This window comes from Pseudochaenichthys georgianus, chromosome 8, assembly GCF_902827115.2.
Source record: "Pseudochaenichthys georgianus chromosome 8, fPseGeo1.2, whole genome shotgun sequence".
Lineage (NCBI taxonomy): Eukaryota > Metazoa > Chordata > Actinopteri > Perciformes > Channichthyidae > Pseudochaenichthys > Pseudochaenichthys georgianus.
In genome coordinates this window covers 10,454,777-10,470,594 of record NC_047510.2, presented here as the reverse complement: position 1 = coordinate 10,470,594, position 15,818 = coordinate 10,454,777, and positions in this window count along the sequence as shown.

Genomic DNA, 15,818 nt, shown 5'->3' with positions numbered 1-15,818 from the left:
TCTTTCGAAGTTTTTCCTTGTACGATGTGAGGGTCTAAGGACAGAGGGTGTCGTATTGTCATACTGATATTCTGTACACACTGTGAAGACCACTGAGACAAATGTAACATTTGTGATATTGGGCTATATAAATAAACATTGATTGATTGATTGATATACGCTTCCATGACAACACCACAACAACACAACTGTATCCGGTTCACACATCCCAAAACTCCCGGTGCCATCTTAAAGGCACAGTCACAACTGATGTGACACATACATAACAACTACACTACCCAGAATCCCCAGCTATCGTTTGGGACTACAACATCTGCCTTGCTTTACAAACCCCGTGATTAGTCATCAAGCCCTGTGATTGGATGTTGGAGTGGCAGTGCGACAAGGTTACGCTGAGCATCAACAGCTCTTTGAAATGGAATGGAACCACGGCGGACTTTCCAAAACTGGAATTGGACGGGTCCAGCCCCTGGGTCCAGCCCCCCCCCCCCAGAACTACACATGCTGGCTTTTGTGTGTTTCGCAACAACATTATATGGCATGTCTCTTTATAAGACGTTTTCGTATTTCCCACAATTAGAAGTTGCCAGTATAAACTGTGTAGACCCTGGAGGTTTAGGGGATACGAAACACAGTGGTGTTATCACATGTAAAACATATAATTAATAAATGGATGAAATAATATACCCACATGACACCTAAGGTCAGAAGAGCTTTATTTAACAGCTGGTCTTATGTCTGTGACCCCTCCTGTTGTTCATTGATGAGCCTGAAACATGCACTTGTCAAGGTTCAGAGGCAAATTTTGCAAATATGGCAGTAGCCATCGACCATCTTAAGATAAGATAATAATAATAATAGATTTAATTTGTTAGCGCTTTTACAGGTGCTCAAAGACGCTTTACATATATAGTGAAGAGAAAATAAAATAAAATAAAGGAACAACAAATAAATATATAGTTAAAGTTAAAGTCAAAGTTTTTGTACGTTTTTTGAAGGTGGTGAGGTCAGTGCAGTCTCTGATGGGTTGTGGGAGTGAGTTCCAGAGGGAGGGGTTTTTCCTTGTACGATGTGAGGGTCTAAGGACAGAGGGTGTCGTATTGTCATACTGATATTCTGTACACACTGTGAAGACCACTGAGACAAATGTAACATTTGTGATATTGGGCTATATAAATAAACTAGTGCTGTCAAAATTATCGCGTTAACGGCGGTAATTAATTTTTTGAATTAATTGCGTTCAAATATTTAACGCATTTAACGTATGTGCAGAATGGCCCGCCCCATACATGCCACCAGTGGCAGCGCCAGGGTATGGCTGGGGTAGGCTACACCCATACCAAGAAATGGCTTAGCCCCACCATGAAAAATGATGTTAAAGTAAGCAACATAAAGTCTGCCAACTCGCGCGGAGTAAATTGCACAGACAGCAGTTAGTAAGATTGATTTCAGTAGCCACGGATTTGAAAACTTTTGTCACGTAGTGATCGACTTCTCAATAGAACATCTTTGATAATGTCTTCTGGCCAATCAGAATCAAGATAACGGCGTCGTGTTGTTGCAGGAAGTCCTGACGGAGAATACTTTTGCTGTTTGTTTGTTTGTTTGTTTGTTTATTTTATTTAAAGGACAGTGCACATTAATTCACATTGCTGTAAATGAGCCAGTATTAGCCAGCAGGCTAATTTTCAACTGTTGTCCTTGGCAAGATGTTAACTGACCACAACAAGACTAGAAAATAAAAACATAATTAAATAGAGTACAGCAGACAACATCAGTACACCAATAAATAAATAGCAGTTCAACAATAAATAAATAGCAGTACAACAATAAATAGGAACAGTAGTACAACAATAGAGAGGAACAAACAAACATGCAAACAGATGAAATATCATCATACCTTGATTCAGTTAAAAGTGTTCACATTTTTGATTGTTTAAAAGCCAGTTCTTATGATTGTGGTTAAATGTATGATAAGAGGTGTTATTCCTGATCTGTATTGGTATTGTGTTCCAGAGTGTAGATGCCCTCACAGAGAAACAGTGTTTGCCAAAGGAACTGGACCTAAGAGGGACTACACAGTCCCCTCTTAGGGCAGACCTTGTGGTTCTGCTGTTTGAATTTTTCTGTTGTATAAAAGTGCAGAGTGGTGGGGGTGCCTTGCCGTTTAGAATTTTAAAAATGAGACATGCATCAGTGTGTTTTAATATATTTTCCCAGCTGAGCAGGTTATGTTTGTCCAGGATTTTGCAATGGTGGTATAGCTTTGGTTTTTTGTCAAAAACTTTGAGAGCTTGCTTGTAAAGTGACAGGATAGGCCTTAATGTTGTGCTATTCGCCTGGGTCCAGCTGGTCATACAGTATGTTAGGTGGGGAAGGATCATGGCAGTCATATAGAGTTTTGCAACAGGTGTTGTCAAACAGTTCCTTATATATCTAAAATTTGCTAGATTGTATTTAGTTATTTGCATTACCTTTCTCACTTGTTTATTGAAGGATAGAGTAGTGTCAAGGATAATGCCTAGATATTTGAAATGTGTAACTGTTTGAATGACCTCCCCAGACACATAGACCTTGGGTTCACAGTGTGATACAGTGTTGGTCTTGCTAAAAAACATACAGACTGTCTTCTTAACATTCAGATATAGCTGAGAGTCAGTAAGCCATTGATTTACATGAACCATTGCATCATTTAATTTGGCCGCAGCTTGGGCCTTGGTTTTTGCATGGACATAAATGACAGTGTCATCAGCGTACATTTGCACCTCACATCCAGTGCACACTGAGGGCAAGTCATTTATATAAAGGCTGAATAGTATTGGGCCCAGGATAGATCCCTGGGGTACACCCAGTTCATTCCTCAGGGGTGGTGATGTCTCGCCACTGACTTACCCTTACACACTGAACTCTGTCTGACAGATAGGAGCTCATCCAGTCTATTGCACTGGGTGAGAAATTAAAATAGGACATTTTGTGAATGAGTACTTGATGATTGACTGTATCAAAAGCTTTCTTAAGATCTAAGAAGATTGCTCCAACAATGCCTCCTTTGTCCATTTTTATTTAATATTTTCCACAAGGAAACAATTTGCGGTCTCAGTGGAATGATTGGCTCGGAAGCCGAATTGCATGGGGTGTAGTGTGAAAGGACTACTGTTAAGATGTCCAGTCAATTGCTCAGCTACACATTTCTCAGAGATCTTAGACATGACAGGTAAAATACTAATGGGCCTATAGTTGTTTGCATCAGTTGTGTCCCCGGATTTGTGGACTGGCACAACAATGGCTAACTTCCAGTCTTTTGGGAATGTTCCCTCCCTAAAAGAGGTGTTAATTATTTTGGTAATTGTCCCTGTGAGGGTAGTAGCATGTTTCTTTAGAAACAGAGAATCCAGTCCAAAAGTGTCTTTTGATTTGGAATTGTTTAAAGAAGAATTAACTTTGGATTCAGAAGTCTCTGTCAGGGAGAAGACTGGCTGTGTATAATCAATAGGTGATGAATGTATTTGACCAATTTGGGGACTGTTTATAGTCAGCCTCACAGAATCAATAAAATGGTTATTAAAAATAGCCGCTATTTCTGCTGGCCCCTTACATAAGGTTCCATTGTTACTGATCTCCAGCTGCTTTGTTATTTTATGTCCTTTCCCTGTTAGGTTCTGCAGACAGTCCCAGATTTGTTTATGATTTCCCTTAGATTCATGAATGAGATTAACAAAGAAGTTGGATTTAGCTGCCCTGATTTCCTTTGTAACTCTGTTTCGTAAGGACGCAAATATAAGCCTGTCAGTCACTAAATTTGACTTAAGAGAGTGCTTTAGAGCATTATCTCTCTCCTTCATTGATTTCCTGATGTCACTATTAATCCAGGGGAGGGTGTGTTTATTTTTGGCCTTAGATTCGCTTTTCCTGAGGAATCGTTTTGATATATTTTGGATTGTTGACATAAGGGCATGTGTGTTGGTATCCACATCTGTACCTGATAACATTTGGCTCCAGTTAATGTTTTTAATTTCCCTGTCGAATTCATCAATATCACTCTTGGGTATTCTTAATTGGTAAGATTTTGTACTGGGTTTCAAATGGAAGCGGGATTTAGTGAGCTTTCTGACTATGAGAGTTAGGTTGTGGTCAGACAGACCAGTGATAATATTGTAGGTTTTTGTCACCCTTTCAGGTTTGTTGCTGAAAATCAGGTCAATCTGGGTTTTTGAGGATGTGGTTATTCTAGTAGGCCCCTTAATTAATTGTGTGAGATCAAATTGATTAGATACCCGTTCTAGTGCCTTATTACTTGCTTTGTCCTCCCAGTTAACATTGAAGTCACCCATTAATATTATTTCCTTGGCAGAACTGCATTCTCTAAGCATTTTTTGTAATTTGTCAAAGAAAATAGCTTTTGCAGATGGTGGTCTGTACACTCCAATGAGAATGAAAGACATCTGTGGGGACAGGCTAACATTAAGACAGATATGCTCAAGCTGTAGTACAGGGGTGCACATAACTAACTGGTACGCAGGTTATGTGCGTAATCTGAAATGCGTACCGTCACTTGTGTCACAAAGCGCATTCGCATACCGAAGTACTTGTGAAGCTTTTCCAGAAGGCGGTTCGATCACCGGACGAAAGAGTCGGTCTCCGTGTGCACAGACAGGGCTGCTGTTAACGTCGGTCTGTCGACGGAATTGTGCCAAAACTACGCCAACCGGCTGCGGAGGGAGACTCCCCCCCCCCCTTCACTGGAGAACTGCTAAAACAGCTGATCACAACGTTCACACTCTGTGGTCACGAAGTACTTCCCCTTGGTTAAGATGGGATCTTACTTAGAGAGAACAATTCAATATTTAAATGATAAAATTACATTTTTTTGGGTATCCTTCTGTTGAACTGTCTGTTTAAAAGTAATTGAAGCATCAGACAAAAAAGCTTTTGAAAATAATATTATATTTTGATTTAATATATTTGTAAACCTGAAGAGTCAGTGCCAGTGCCTCACCAGCCATGAACCTATCTGCAGAAGCTTATATATAGACATCTGAGTTTTTTGTGCCCCACCACTTTTGTACATATAGAAACGCCACCAAAAAAATGTAATTTTATCATTTAAATATTGAATTGTTCTCTCTAAGTAAGATCCCATCTTCAATAACATGGTGGTCTTACCTTGACATGAAGATGAAGTCCATTTGCCTATCCTTCTGGACAAAAATCTCTATTACTTTTTTGTAAAAGTCCTCCTTATCTTCTTGTAGTTTCAAAAGTCTATCATAAATCTAATCTAATCAATAGATTTTTGATTCGAAAATGATAAAAGTAGGGTAGACATGTGGATATTATCCGGCTGAACAAAACGTACATTTATCTAACAGCTACGTTTCCCACAGATCTTATTTTGGGATATTTTCTAAAATCCTATGGAGAAATCTCGTTGCTTTTTTGTGGAGGGAAGCCATGCGCAGCTTACTTCCTGGTTTTAGGACGCCTCACTGCAGCTCTCTCTCCTCCTCTTCACACACCACACTTTTCGCGGCACACGTACTTACAGCCAATCAGCTCTGAATTATGTGAGATGACGTATGGTGGGGATGGCAGCACTTTGCCCCTGTGGTCATTATTTTTTGCCACACACATTAAATAGGAAAATACTCTGAGCATGCGCAGTGTAGTTTTTGCAGTCACTGTTCACTTAGACAGTCAGAGGGAGGGGCAGGATCAGGTTTTGTCCCACATGGCTCTAAACAGCTCAATAGGCACACACTGTAGACACTAATTAGAAGAACACATACTAAAACAGCAATGTACAGACTAATCAGATAATTAAACATGATCTTAAAATATATTTTATATATTCTTTAATACATTTTTTGTTGTAATCATTATTTTAATACTTTCTGCTGACACTAGGTGGGGCTGTGCCCCACCTGCCCCTAATGACCAGCCGCCACTGCTGATTTGGCACTGTTCAGTTGGAGATAGTTTGTTTGCATCCATGCTTTTATTTCTGAGAGACAGTTGGTGAGAGTGGAGTGTGTTGTGGGGGTGATGGTCTTTGTTGAGATATAAAGTTGGATGTCATCGGCGTAGCAGTGAAATTGAAGGTTGTGGCGACAAATTATTCTGCCAAGGGGGAGCATGTAGAGGATGAAGATGAGGGGGCCAAGCACCGAACCCTGGGGGACGCCTTCGGACAGAAGAGCAGTGGAGGAGGTGCAGTTGTTGATGTTGATAAACTGATGTCTGTCGGTGAGGAAGGATTTCAGCCAGGAGAGTGCAGTGTCAGTGATGTTGAGTGATAATTCGAGGAGGGACAGCAGGATGGTGTGGTTGATGGTGTCGAATGCTGCGGTGAGGTCGAGGAGGATGAGGATGTTCAGGTTGCCAGAGTCAGAGGAGAGGAGGAGGTCGTTTGTGATTTTCAGAAGAGCTGTTTCTGTGCTGTGTTTTGATCGGAAACCGGATTGAAATGGCTCAAAGAGGTCATTGGAGCTGAGGTGGGATTTAAGTTGTGAGGCAATGACACGTTCAAGTATTTTTGACAGAAAGGGGAGATTTGAGATGGGCATGATGTCAGGTGTGAGTCCAGGTCTTTTGAGAATGGGTGTGACAGCAGCCAGTTTGAGAGAGGGGGGAACTAATCCAGATCTGAGGGAGGAGTTAATGATGATGGCGATGAGATGGGAGATGGCAGGGAGGCTCTCTTTAACAAATTTGGAGGGCATTGGGTCAAGTGTGCAGGTGGAGTTAATTCCAGTCATGAAGTCGGACAGTTGCATGGGGGTCACAGGGGAGAAGTGGGACAGGGGCTGTGAGGTGAAGGAGGGGAGGTGGGGGTGCTGATGAGGGTGTCAGATTGCTGTAAATGTTGCTGATTTTGGTTTGGAAAAACGAGAGGAAGGAGTTGCACTGTTCTGTGATAAGATAAGATATAATTTATTGATCCCAAGTTGGGAAATGTTTTTGTTACAGCAGCATACTTGTTCTACTCCACTACAATTCAGAGGTTAACCTGGTATTTTGACTCCACTACATATATTTTAGTTACTTTGCAGATTCTGATTAATGATGTGAAATATAAACAACCCTTCCTCTTAAGCCCCAAGCCAGTTTTTCATGTTTCAGGCTCGAAAATGACATTCCCAGAACAAATGACCATATCTTCCCTTCTAAAAGGGTTAAATTAATAATCTTTTTTCTAAAAGTAATGATAAACCTGTGAGTTGGATGTAGAAAAGTCAGAATCAATATAGATGTTTTTTATTTTAAAGAAAATTCAAAATATGTTGTACATATAGTGAAAACCAGTGGCGGCCGGCCCATAGGGGCGCTAGGGGCGCCGCCCCACCTCTTCCCACATACAAAAAATAAAATATATATTTTATATTTTTATTTTTAATGAACAAGGTAAATATCATACAATTGGTATCAGTAAAATGTATAATCTACAATAAAATCTCGTTTAAAATTGTGTTACGATGTCTAAAGTTACTGATAAGTCACATGTTTCCTGCCTGGCCTTGCCCGTGGCATTAGTTTATCATTACCGGGCGCCGTGCAAGGAGCCCCCGAGCCAAACAGCAGCAACCAGCACGTTGCAAAAGTCTCAATAGTAAACTGTGCCGCCGAAACATAATTTCAGCCAATCAGCGGCGTCAAATATTTTGGTCACGAGGGCGCTCACGTTGGCGCCCACATTGGCGCCCACATTGGCGCCCACATTGGCGCCCACATTGCTTACATGCGTTGACGTGAGTTGTTTTTTAGACTCGTGAGTGACCAAGGTGACGCAGAAGTTGGATGAGAATGGCTTCGTGTGCAGGTGGAGTCGCCGGACCTCGGTCCGCACCCAATTCCGTGAAAGAGCTACTCTCCAATCCTTTCGAAAGGAGAAGTTTGGGAGATAAATTGATACTTAAATACCTTGGACCGGACCAACCCGATTTGTATATATCGCAGCAAGCTCGTGAAAAAGACAAAACGTATCAACGAGGCTTCTCACGTAGCTGGTACACCAGAAAGGCATGGCTAGCTGGATGCAAACAGGTAAATGCTGTCTTTTGTTTCCCATGCTTGCTCTTCAAACATCCGGGGACAGATACGATCTGTTCAGAAACTAGACAAAAGTTAAACAAGTACAAACCACAGACTGTCTGTGTCATGGAGAATACAGTCGCTGGTTTATTTATGTCTGTATAGGCCGTTGTTGTGAGTGTGGACGGTCGGAGCATATATAACGTTAGCTTAGCCAAGCTCCATTTAGAAAACACGCATTTTAAAAGGGTTTTTCGCCTGCCGTCTGTCTGCAGACTTGTCAAAGCGTTAATTCATGGTTTTTACTAACCGGTATCAGTATGTTGTTAATTCGGCATCATTTTGAAACGTGTATTACAATTAAATCACGGTAAAATATGTTCATCTTGTTGTAGTTGTAGCCCCCTTGCCAGCGATTCTCTCTCTAGTTTAGCATACTCAGCCCGACTCAGCCTGGTTGTTCCTGGCCCTAGAACCACGATTTTATGGGGCCAGAAAAACTGTGAATTAGGACCCGCTAGCCGGTACTAGGCCAAGTGGAAACGCAACCAAAAACGGGCCCCGCACGGCTCGGCATGCTTAAAGCGAGCTCCGCGCAGCACTGGAAACGCGCCATTACATCACTAGAAGTCCTAATTTAAGGGGTAATTTCTCCCAAAAAAAGATTTTTACTCACTATATCAACAGCCCCACCAAAAATATTTTCCACCAGCCGCCACTGGTGAAAACTAACCTTGGATGATGGGTTAGTAGTCTAAAAGCTTTAGGAATCCAAAGTACAACATATAATAATACCCTGTATCAAGATTGATGCAAAACAAGTGATATTTGACCTTTTTAGACAGATTTAGCAAATAAAACCTCTTCTGGGGCCATTTGGGTGGATTTTCCTTATCTCTGGCCCCCCTTCTTCGATTTTGACATGTGACATCTCTTTCTAACCGTTAGAGCCAATGGAATCCAAGGGAAATCGTCCCGCACACACTCATGATAAAAAAAGATCGTGTCTTTGTGCATTCAATCTTGCTACAGAGCGTAGGAATAGCCTGCTCTATTCTTTGAAAACGGAATTGCAGTTCTATTGCTTATAGATTATCAGAACATTTCAAAGGGGACACAGCCACATTGGATATGAACCTATGGATTAACTACACCATCGTTGTTATCGTTTTAATGCCATTGAAGACCAGTTTTGACCAGACAAAACCAAGGTAAGCCATATTAGCGTTTTAGGCTACCTAGCGCCACATGTTTTGATGTACGTTTTTGTTGATAACGTCGTGAGTTTGTATCTTTCAGTGTTGAGGTGGGCACCGTTAGATTCCGTGTATTTACGATCATAAACGATGTGTTGGATGTGCAGCTAGGATAAGTAATGCAGAGTTGGGTGTAACGCGTTACAAAAGTAATATTATTACAGTAACGCGTTACTTTGTAACGCGTTACTGTAATAATATTACGTCGGTAACGGAGTAGTGTAACGCGTTACTTTTATAATTCAGTAATCACACTACAGTTACTAACATTGCCCCGACACGCGTTACTTCGTGTAATCACACTCACTGACAGACAAGAGGGGTTTCCGCCGCAGGTTTATATACATGTAGGCCTATGTAATCTGCGCGATTTGCAAGACCACATCTCCACGTGCAGTGCTGCATAAACAAACATGGCTGAGTCTTTTCATCTGTAAACTGTAAACTCCATCAACGGGGCCGCTCGCTCTCTTTTGTTGATCGCCCTCTCACGGGTGAACAGTTCAATGTCCCGCTTCATTGTAGGAATTCTGTGTCTACCACTTTAATTTGACCATCTCTGTTACTAAGTTATGGAATACTAAATAAATAAGTAATTAGATACATTACCGTTACTGCGCTCATAAAGAATGATAAGAATAATGCGTCTTGAACTGGTTTCATTAATTAGTGTCTTCACGTTTCACAGACTGTTAGTTTGTTGTGGTAGGCTGGTAGCCTATTTTAGAGCATATAAAAAGAAAGACTTGTGTTATGTCTTCCTTAATGCAATAGTAATTGGGGGTGCAAGTGGAGTCTCGCATAGGCAAAACTGTGGCGCACTTACACTGTAGGTGCATGGGCGGCGCCAGGATTTTTTTGCTGCAGTAGCTTTGCAGTTGCTAGTTGCACGGCGTTGCTAGTTAATTTTCAAAATAAACAAACAACACCAGTGGGCCAAGCACGAGCCTGTTCATATTGTAGCGTTCATCGCTATTCAAGATCACAGATCACGAGCCTTCAATGTCGAAAACGTTCTCTTTATTTTCTGGTATTGACGGCCATAGCCACGCCTATACAGAACCAATCAATAGTATAACACTCATTATGACTTTTCCCCACACCCACACTCGAACACAACTCCTACCGTCTCGTACTCCCTCCACACACACCGGAAAACGCACACACACACACACACACACACACACACACACACACACACACACACACACACACACACACACACACACACACACACACACACACACACACACACACACACACACACACACACACACACACACACACACACACACACACACACACTCACTCACACCCACACACACACACACACACACACACACACACACACACACACACACACACACACACACACACACACCTGGAAGGGGCGGTCTCTCATCCCTAACTCCCACCAACAACATTGCCTAAATAACTTTACAAATGTACTAAAACTGTGCACATCTGATAACTGAAATAACTATAACTTGGACACGCTACAATATTATCCTTAATATTTACATTAAAAAAACATTCCTTTGACACTTATAACATTACTTTGCAAGGTAAGCACAACCAAAATAAGTTTGTAAAAGCAGAATTTGAACACTGTTTCTGTGCTCCTACAATATTTTTGGATAATACCATTACACCCTGAGTGTACAAGTACACAATAGCGATCGTTCACTGTTTCAACTGGCATGCTGTGGCATTTAACCTCATCACACACACCCAGATGCCCTATGGTCCTTTAGCCAACTCTCTCTCTCCATGTCTGTGTGTGTGTATGTCGATTTAGCAACACACACACACACACACACACACACACACACACACACACACACACACACACACACACACACACACACACACACACACACACACACACACACACACACACACACACACACACACACACCCACACACACACTCACACACACACACACACACACACACACACACACACACACACACACACACACACACACACACAGCAGTGGTGAGGATCTCAGCCTGCCACTGATTTTCAACCAGAAAACATCAGCCGTTAGCTGTTAACAGTTAGCACACAGAGCTCACAGCTCCTCATATCTGTTCAGAAACTGGACAAAAGTTAAACATGTACAAACCACAGACTGTCTATGTCATGGCGAATACAGTCGCTGGTTTATTTATGTCTGTAGGCCGTTGTTGTGAGTGTGGACGGAGTAGGCCTAGGCTATACAACGTTAGCTTAGCCTGGTCGACCCGATCGTCATTCAGAAAACAAGCATTTTAAAAGTGTTTTTGCCTGCCATCTGTCTGCAGACTTGTCAAGCATTACTTCATGGTTTTTACTAACCGGTATCAGTATGTTGTTACTTCGGCATCATTTAGAAACGTGTATTACAATTTAATCACGGTCAAATATGTTCATTTTGTTGTAGTTGTAGCTCCCGAGCCAGCGCGTCTTGTTTGAATGATGCCAGTAAACACAGCTGGCAGCCGCGGTGAAACCATGGGTGAAACTCGAGCGTTTAGAGCGATGGGAGCGAACAACGACCCCTGATAGATCTCGCGAGAATGTGTATAAATATAGATACATTTTCATAACAAAACAATGGGGTTGCTAAGCCGTTGCTAGGCCAATTGTTGGAGTTGCTATAGCAACTCCAAGCTACCCCCTGGCGCCGCCCCTGTGTAGGTGTGCCGCAGTCTGCGGGCCGGCCCTGCGAGTAAAGTAACGAGTAAAGTAACGAGTAAAGTAACGAGTAAAGTAACGAGTAACTTTATGTAGAGAGTAACGAAGTAGTGTAATATATTACTTTTTTAAAAAGTAATATGTAATATGTAATATATTACTTTTTTTTAGTAACGACCCCATCTCTGGGGAGCTAGGAGTGATTTTCGATGCAGTAATAGGTTAGCATTTTTCGCTCGGGGCTAATTCAGAGGCTCACTGTTAGCATTGTGTGTTTTTCCCTTTAAACTGTGGATTTTCTCCGGAAGTTTTTCCTTGTACGATGTGAGGGTCTAAGGACAGAGGGTGTCGTATTGTCATACTGATATTCTGTACACACTGTGAAGGCCACTGAGACAAATGTAACATTTGTGATATTGGGCTATATAAATAAACATTGATTGATTGATTGACAGTTCATTTACATAGAACACACACAGCTGAAAACACTCAGACGACCAGGAAGGCAGCAGCCATAACACACCTCTACACACACATACACGCACACACACACACACACACACACACACACACACACACACACACACACACACACACACACACACACACACACACACACACACACACACACACACACACACACACACACACACACACACACACACACACACACACACACACACACACACACACACACACGATTTAAACGCAGACTTCTGTTCCTCCATGTTTCGTTGTTATCGTTTCACTGAGAGGACCCGCTCCTTTTTTTTTTTCAAACGCTCCCTTTTTTGGTCCATCTGCGGCGGTAATATGTTTTGTGCGCTGTGATGATTTGGCTGTACCTTTAGTAATGAATATTACATGTTAAATTTGATCATTGGTTTTATTATGAAAACGTCGAGACCGGAAATACTGTTTTCAACCCGTAACTTTACATGGAGGCTGACCTCAAATCATCTTCGTAATATCTATCAAACTATATATCCTCAGATCGACTGGACGTGGTTTCTAAAAGTACAATATACACTACTCGCTAGAAATCTAATCAAAAAGTGTTTTAATGGCCAAACTATCCTATAATTTTGGATTTAACAGAGAGGGTTATTTGTGAATAAACGACCATCGTTTGCATTCAATGGGAGCACTAGAAGGCGAAAACTTTAAAACGTAATTATAGGACATATTAAGCGCTTGAACAAACAACATATTCGGTCGTAATAATTGGGCCTGAACAATCGGCATATTTGGTCGTATAAGTTGGAGGACTTGTTGCAAAACGTTCAGCTCGGTCGGGAATCGATGGCTATTACTTTTCTTATTCATAACTTTCATAATTCCAGAGATACATCCCATAATTCATCACATTTTTAACATGGAAGTCAATGGAGAAACTCTTCAGACTTGAACAATCTTCATGCAACTTCAACTGCCAGCTGCTCCTTCATACTTTCACTCAGAAACCTCATTCCAACTTTAAAATGTTACACATCTTTCTGACATTATTCGTGTAACACAACTTTTAAATCTGATTCGTACTTCTAGAGATATTAAACATCGTTCAGCCTTGGCAGGGGCGGATCTAGACAAATATTCATGGGGTGGCAAGAGGGGGAGATTTTGAGGGGTGGCATCCCCTGGCAGAAGTATATGCTGATTTAATCGCAGTCATATCAATCAATTTTAACTTGGAAAGCCACAATATTAATATTTTAACTGAATAACATTAGGTGACATTATTTGTGGCACATCAGCAAAGCCTTACATATAAATATATAAGGTGGCAGACATCATTTAATGAATTTTAACTGAACAATAACTGAATGAGTTTGTTTCACTCTTAGACCAGCAGGGGTACCAAATATATGAAGACTGCTGCAATTAGTACATTAATTAACTGTCTCATCGATGTTTGTCTGAATGAATATGATACTATTAACAATCATATCATTCCTATCAGCTATCAATCACTGTTATGATTCACATATTCATTTATTATTGTTGATAGGTTTGGCAACGATGCAGCAATCAACATATCTAAGCGTATTATGGGGTGTCATCAAATACCGTGGCCATGGTGACAGATCATTTGCCATCAAGTTAGTTCAATAGTTTGCGGTTCAAATATTCTGCTGCTTTTCCAAGCCATCTTACTTTATTTTCTTCTCTTATCACACATTCAAGGCCCCAGTGTTCATGTATCATTCATTTCAATCTAAATTCTTCACTTTCTTCTTACACATTACATTTCAGCATAGCAATTCAGCATCAGCTTTTCAGCATAAAGCATTCCCACTAGCAATTTCTTCAGGAATTGCATTCTCTAGTTTCAGTTGGTGTTTCTTCACAGATAATCTGAGTCGAGTATGGAAGCCCTGAGGGGCCAGTGAGAAACAACATCCCTGCTGGTTAAACATTTTAAAATAAATATTCGTTCTCTCCTGTGTTTATAACCATGGTGAAAAAGGAGGAAACAAATAGTTGGCAAGTGTGTTTGCTGTTGTAATTCTTATTTCAGCCAAAAGAGGTGGAAGTGCAGCACTAATCTAAAGGCAGGTCAATGCCAAATAAAATACATTTCTAGCCAAAAGAAAGACATGACAATAAAGTTACATAACTTGGCCACACGCAATAAATGCATTTATAAACAGGGGTGCACATAACTTTTTTGCACTGGTTCTCAAAGGAGCACCTGGAGATGTTGCTTGGTGCGCATCCTTAAAATGAAATAAACCGGACCTTTTGAGGGGTACTTGACTTTATGAACGGGGGGGGGGGCGCTAGTGAGCACGCAGCAGGGTTCTGTGCAGAGCGCATAAAGCAGACCCTTCACGCGATAGCGAGGGGTAGAGCGAGGGTTCGCAGATGCCGTCGTGCTCGCGGATTAAAAAAAATTCTGTGCGCAAAATGTGCCTTTTTTCAAATAATCTGCTGCTCCTTTTTTGGCGTTGGGTGCGCATGCGCACCAGTTATGTGCAGCCCTGACTTTCACACCGGAGACCAGGGTTCTCGTTTGTGTCAATGTTACAATTTATTTAGTTTCAAAGCTTATTTAATGTCCAATGAATCAATGATAAAACCTCCTAGTTTTTGCAGGGCATTCCTGACCCAAATCTATGAGGCTGATGACCACTGATAATGCAGATATTGTCTGATAACATTCAAAAATATATATAAGCCATAACTATCTACTTCTGATGAGGAAGTTTTACTGACAATAATGCCAAGTGTATTGGGGTTTTTGTCCCAAAAAACGAGTGCCTAAGAATTATTAAAGATCTATTGGTATGAAATATAATCTCTAAGAAGCTTTACTTCTAAATATATCGACACAAACAAAGTTTACATTATCCAAATTCTACTGAATCTAGGTCTCTGAGCTGTGACCCAATTTGTTTCACATCAGTTTTAGTAATCCCATATACTGTAACACACTGTGTAATCTGGCGTTGCTCTCAATCTGATTTGGAGAGCCTTACAGGAGGTGAAGAAAAAAGTTACAGAGTAACAGGTCGTACAGCAGGCAAAATCTATTGAAATTAAATTATCGGCAATAAATAAGCACTGAGACAAGGCTAAGTGTAAAACATGACGTAAGGAAATCTACAGACTTCTTTTGAATTTGTACATGAGTATATCCAGTCAAAGTCAAATAAAAGTCCTGCAGAAGCACAAAACTGTTAGCATTAAAATAAACATACAGTACCAAAAAGGAACGTTACTCATTATGAATAATGGCCAATTTCGGAATTTATTTTCAAGGTTATTTATCAAGGTGCAGATTTCAGACGATACAAAATAAGATGTCTGTCAAGAATCAGGTGTTGTTGTTGTTGTTAAGTAGCAGTAAAAGG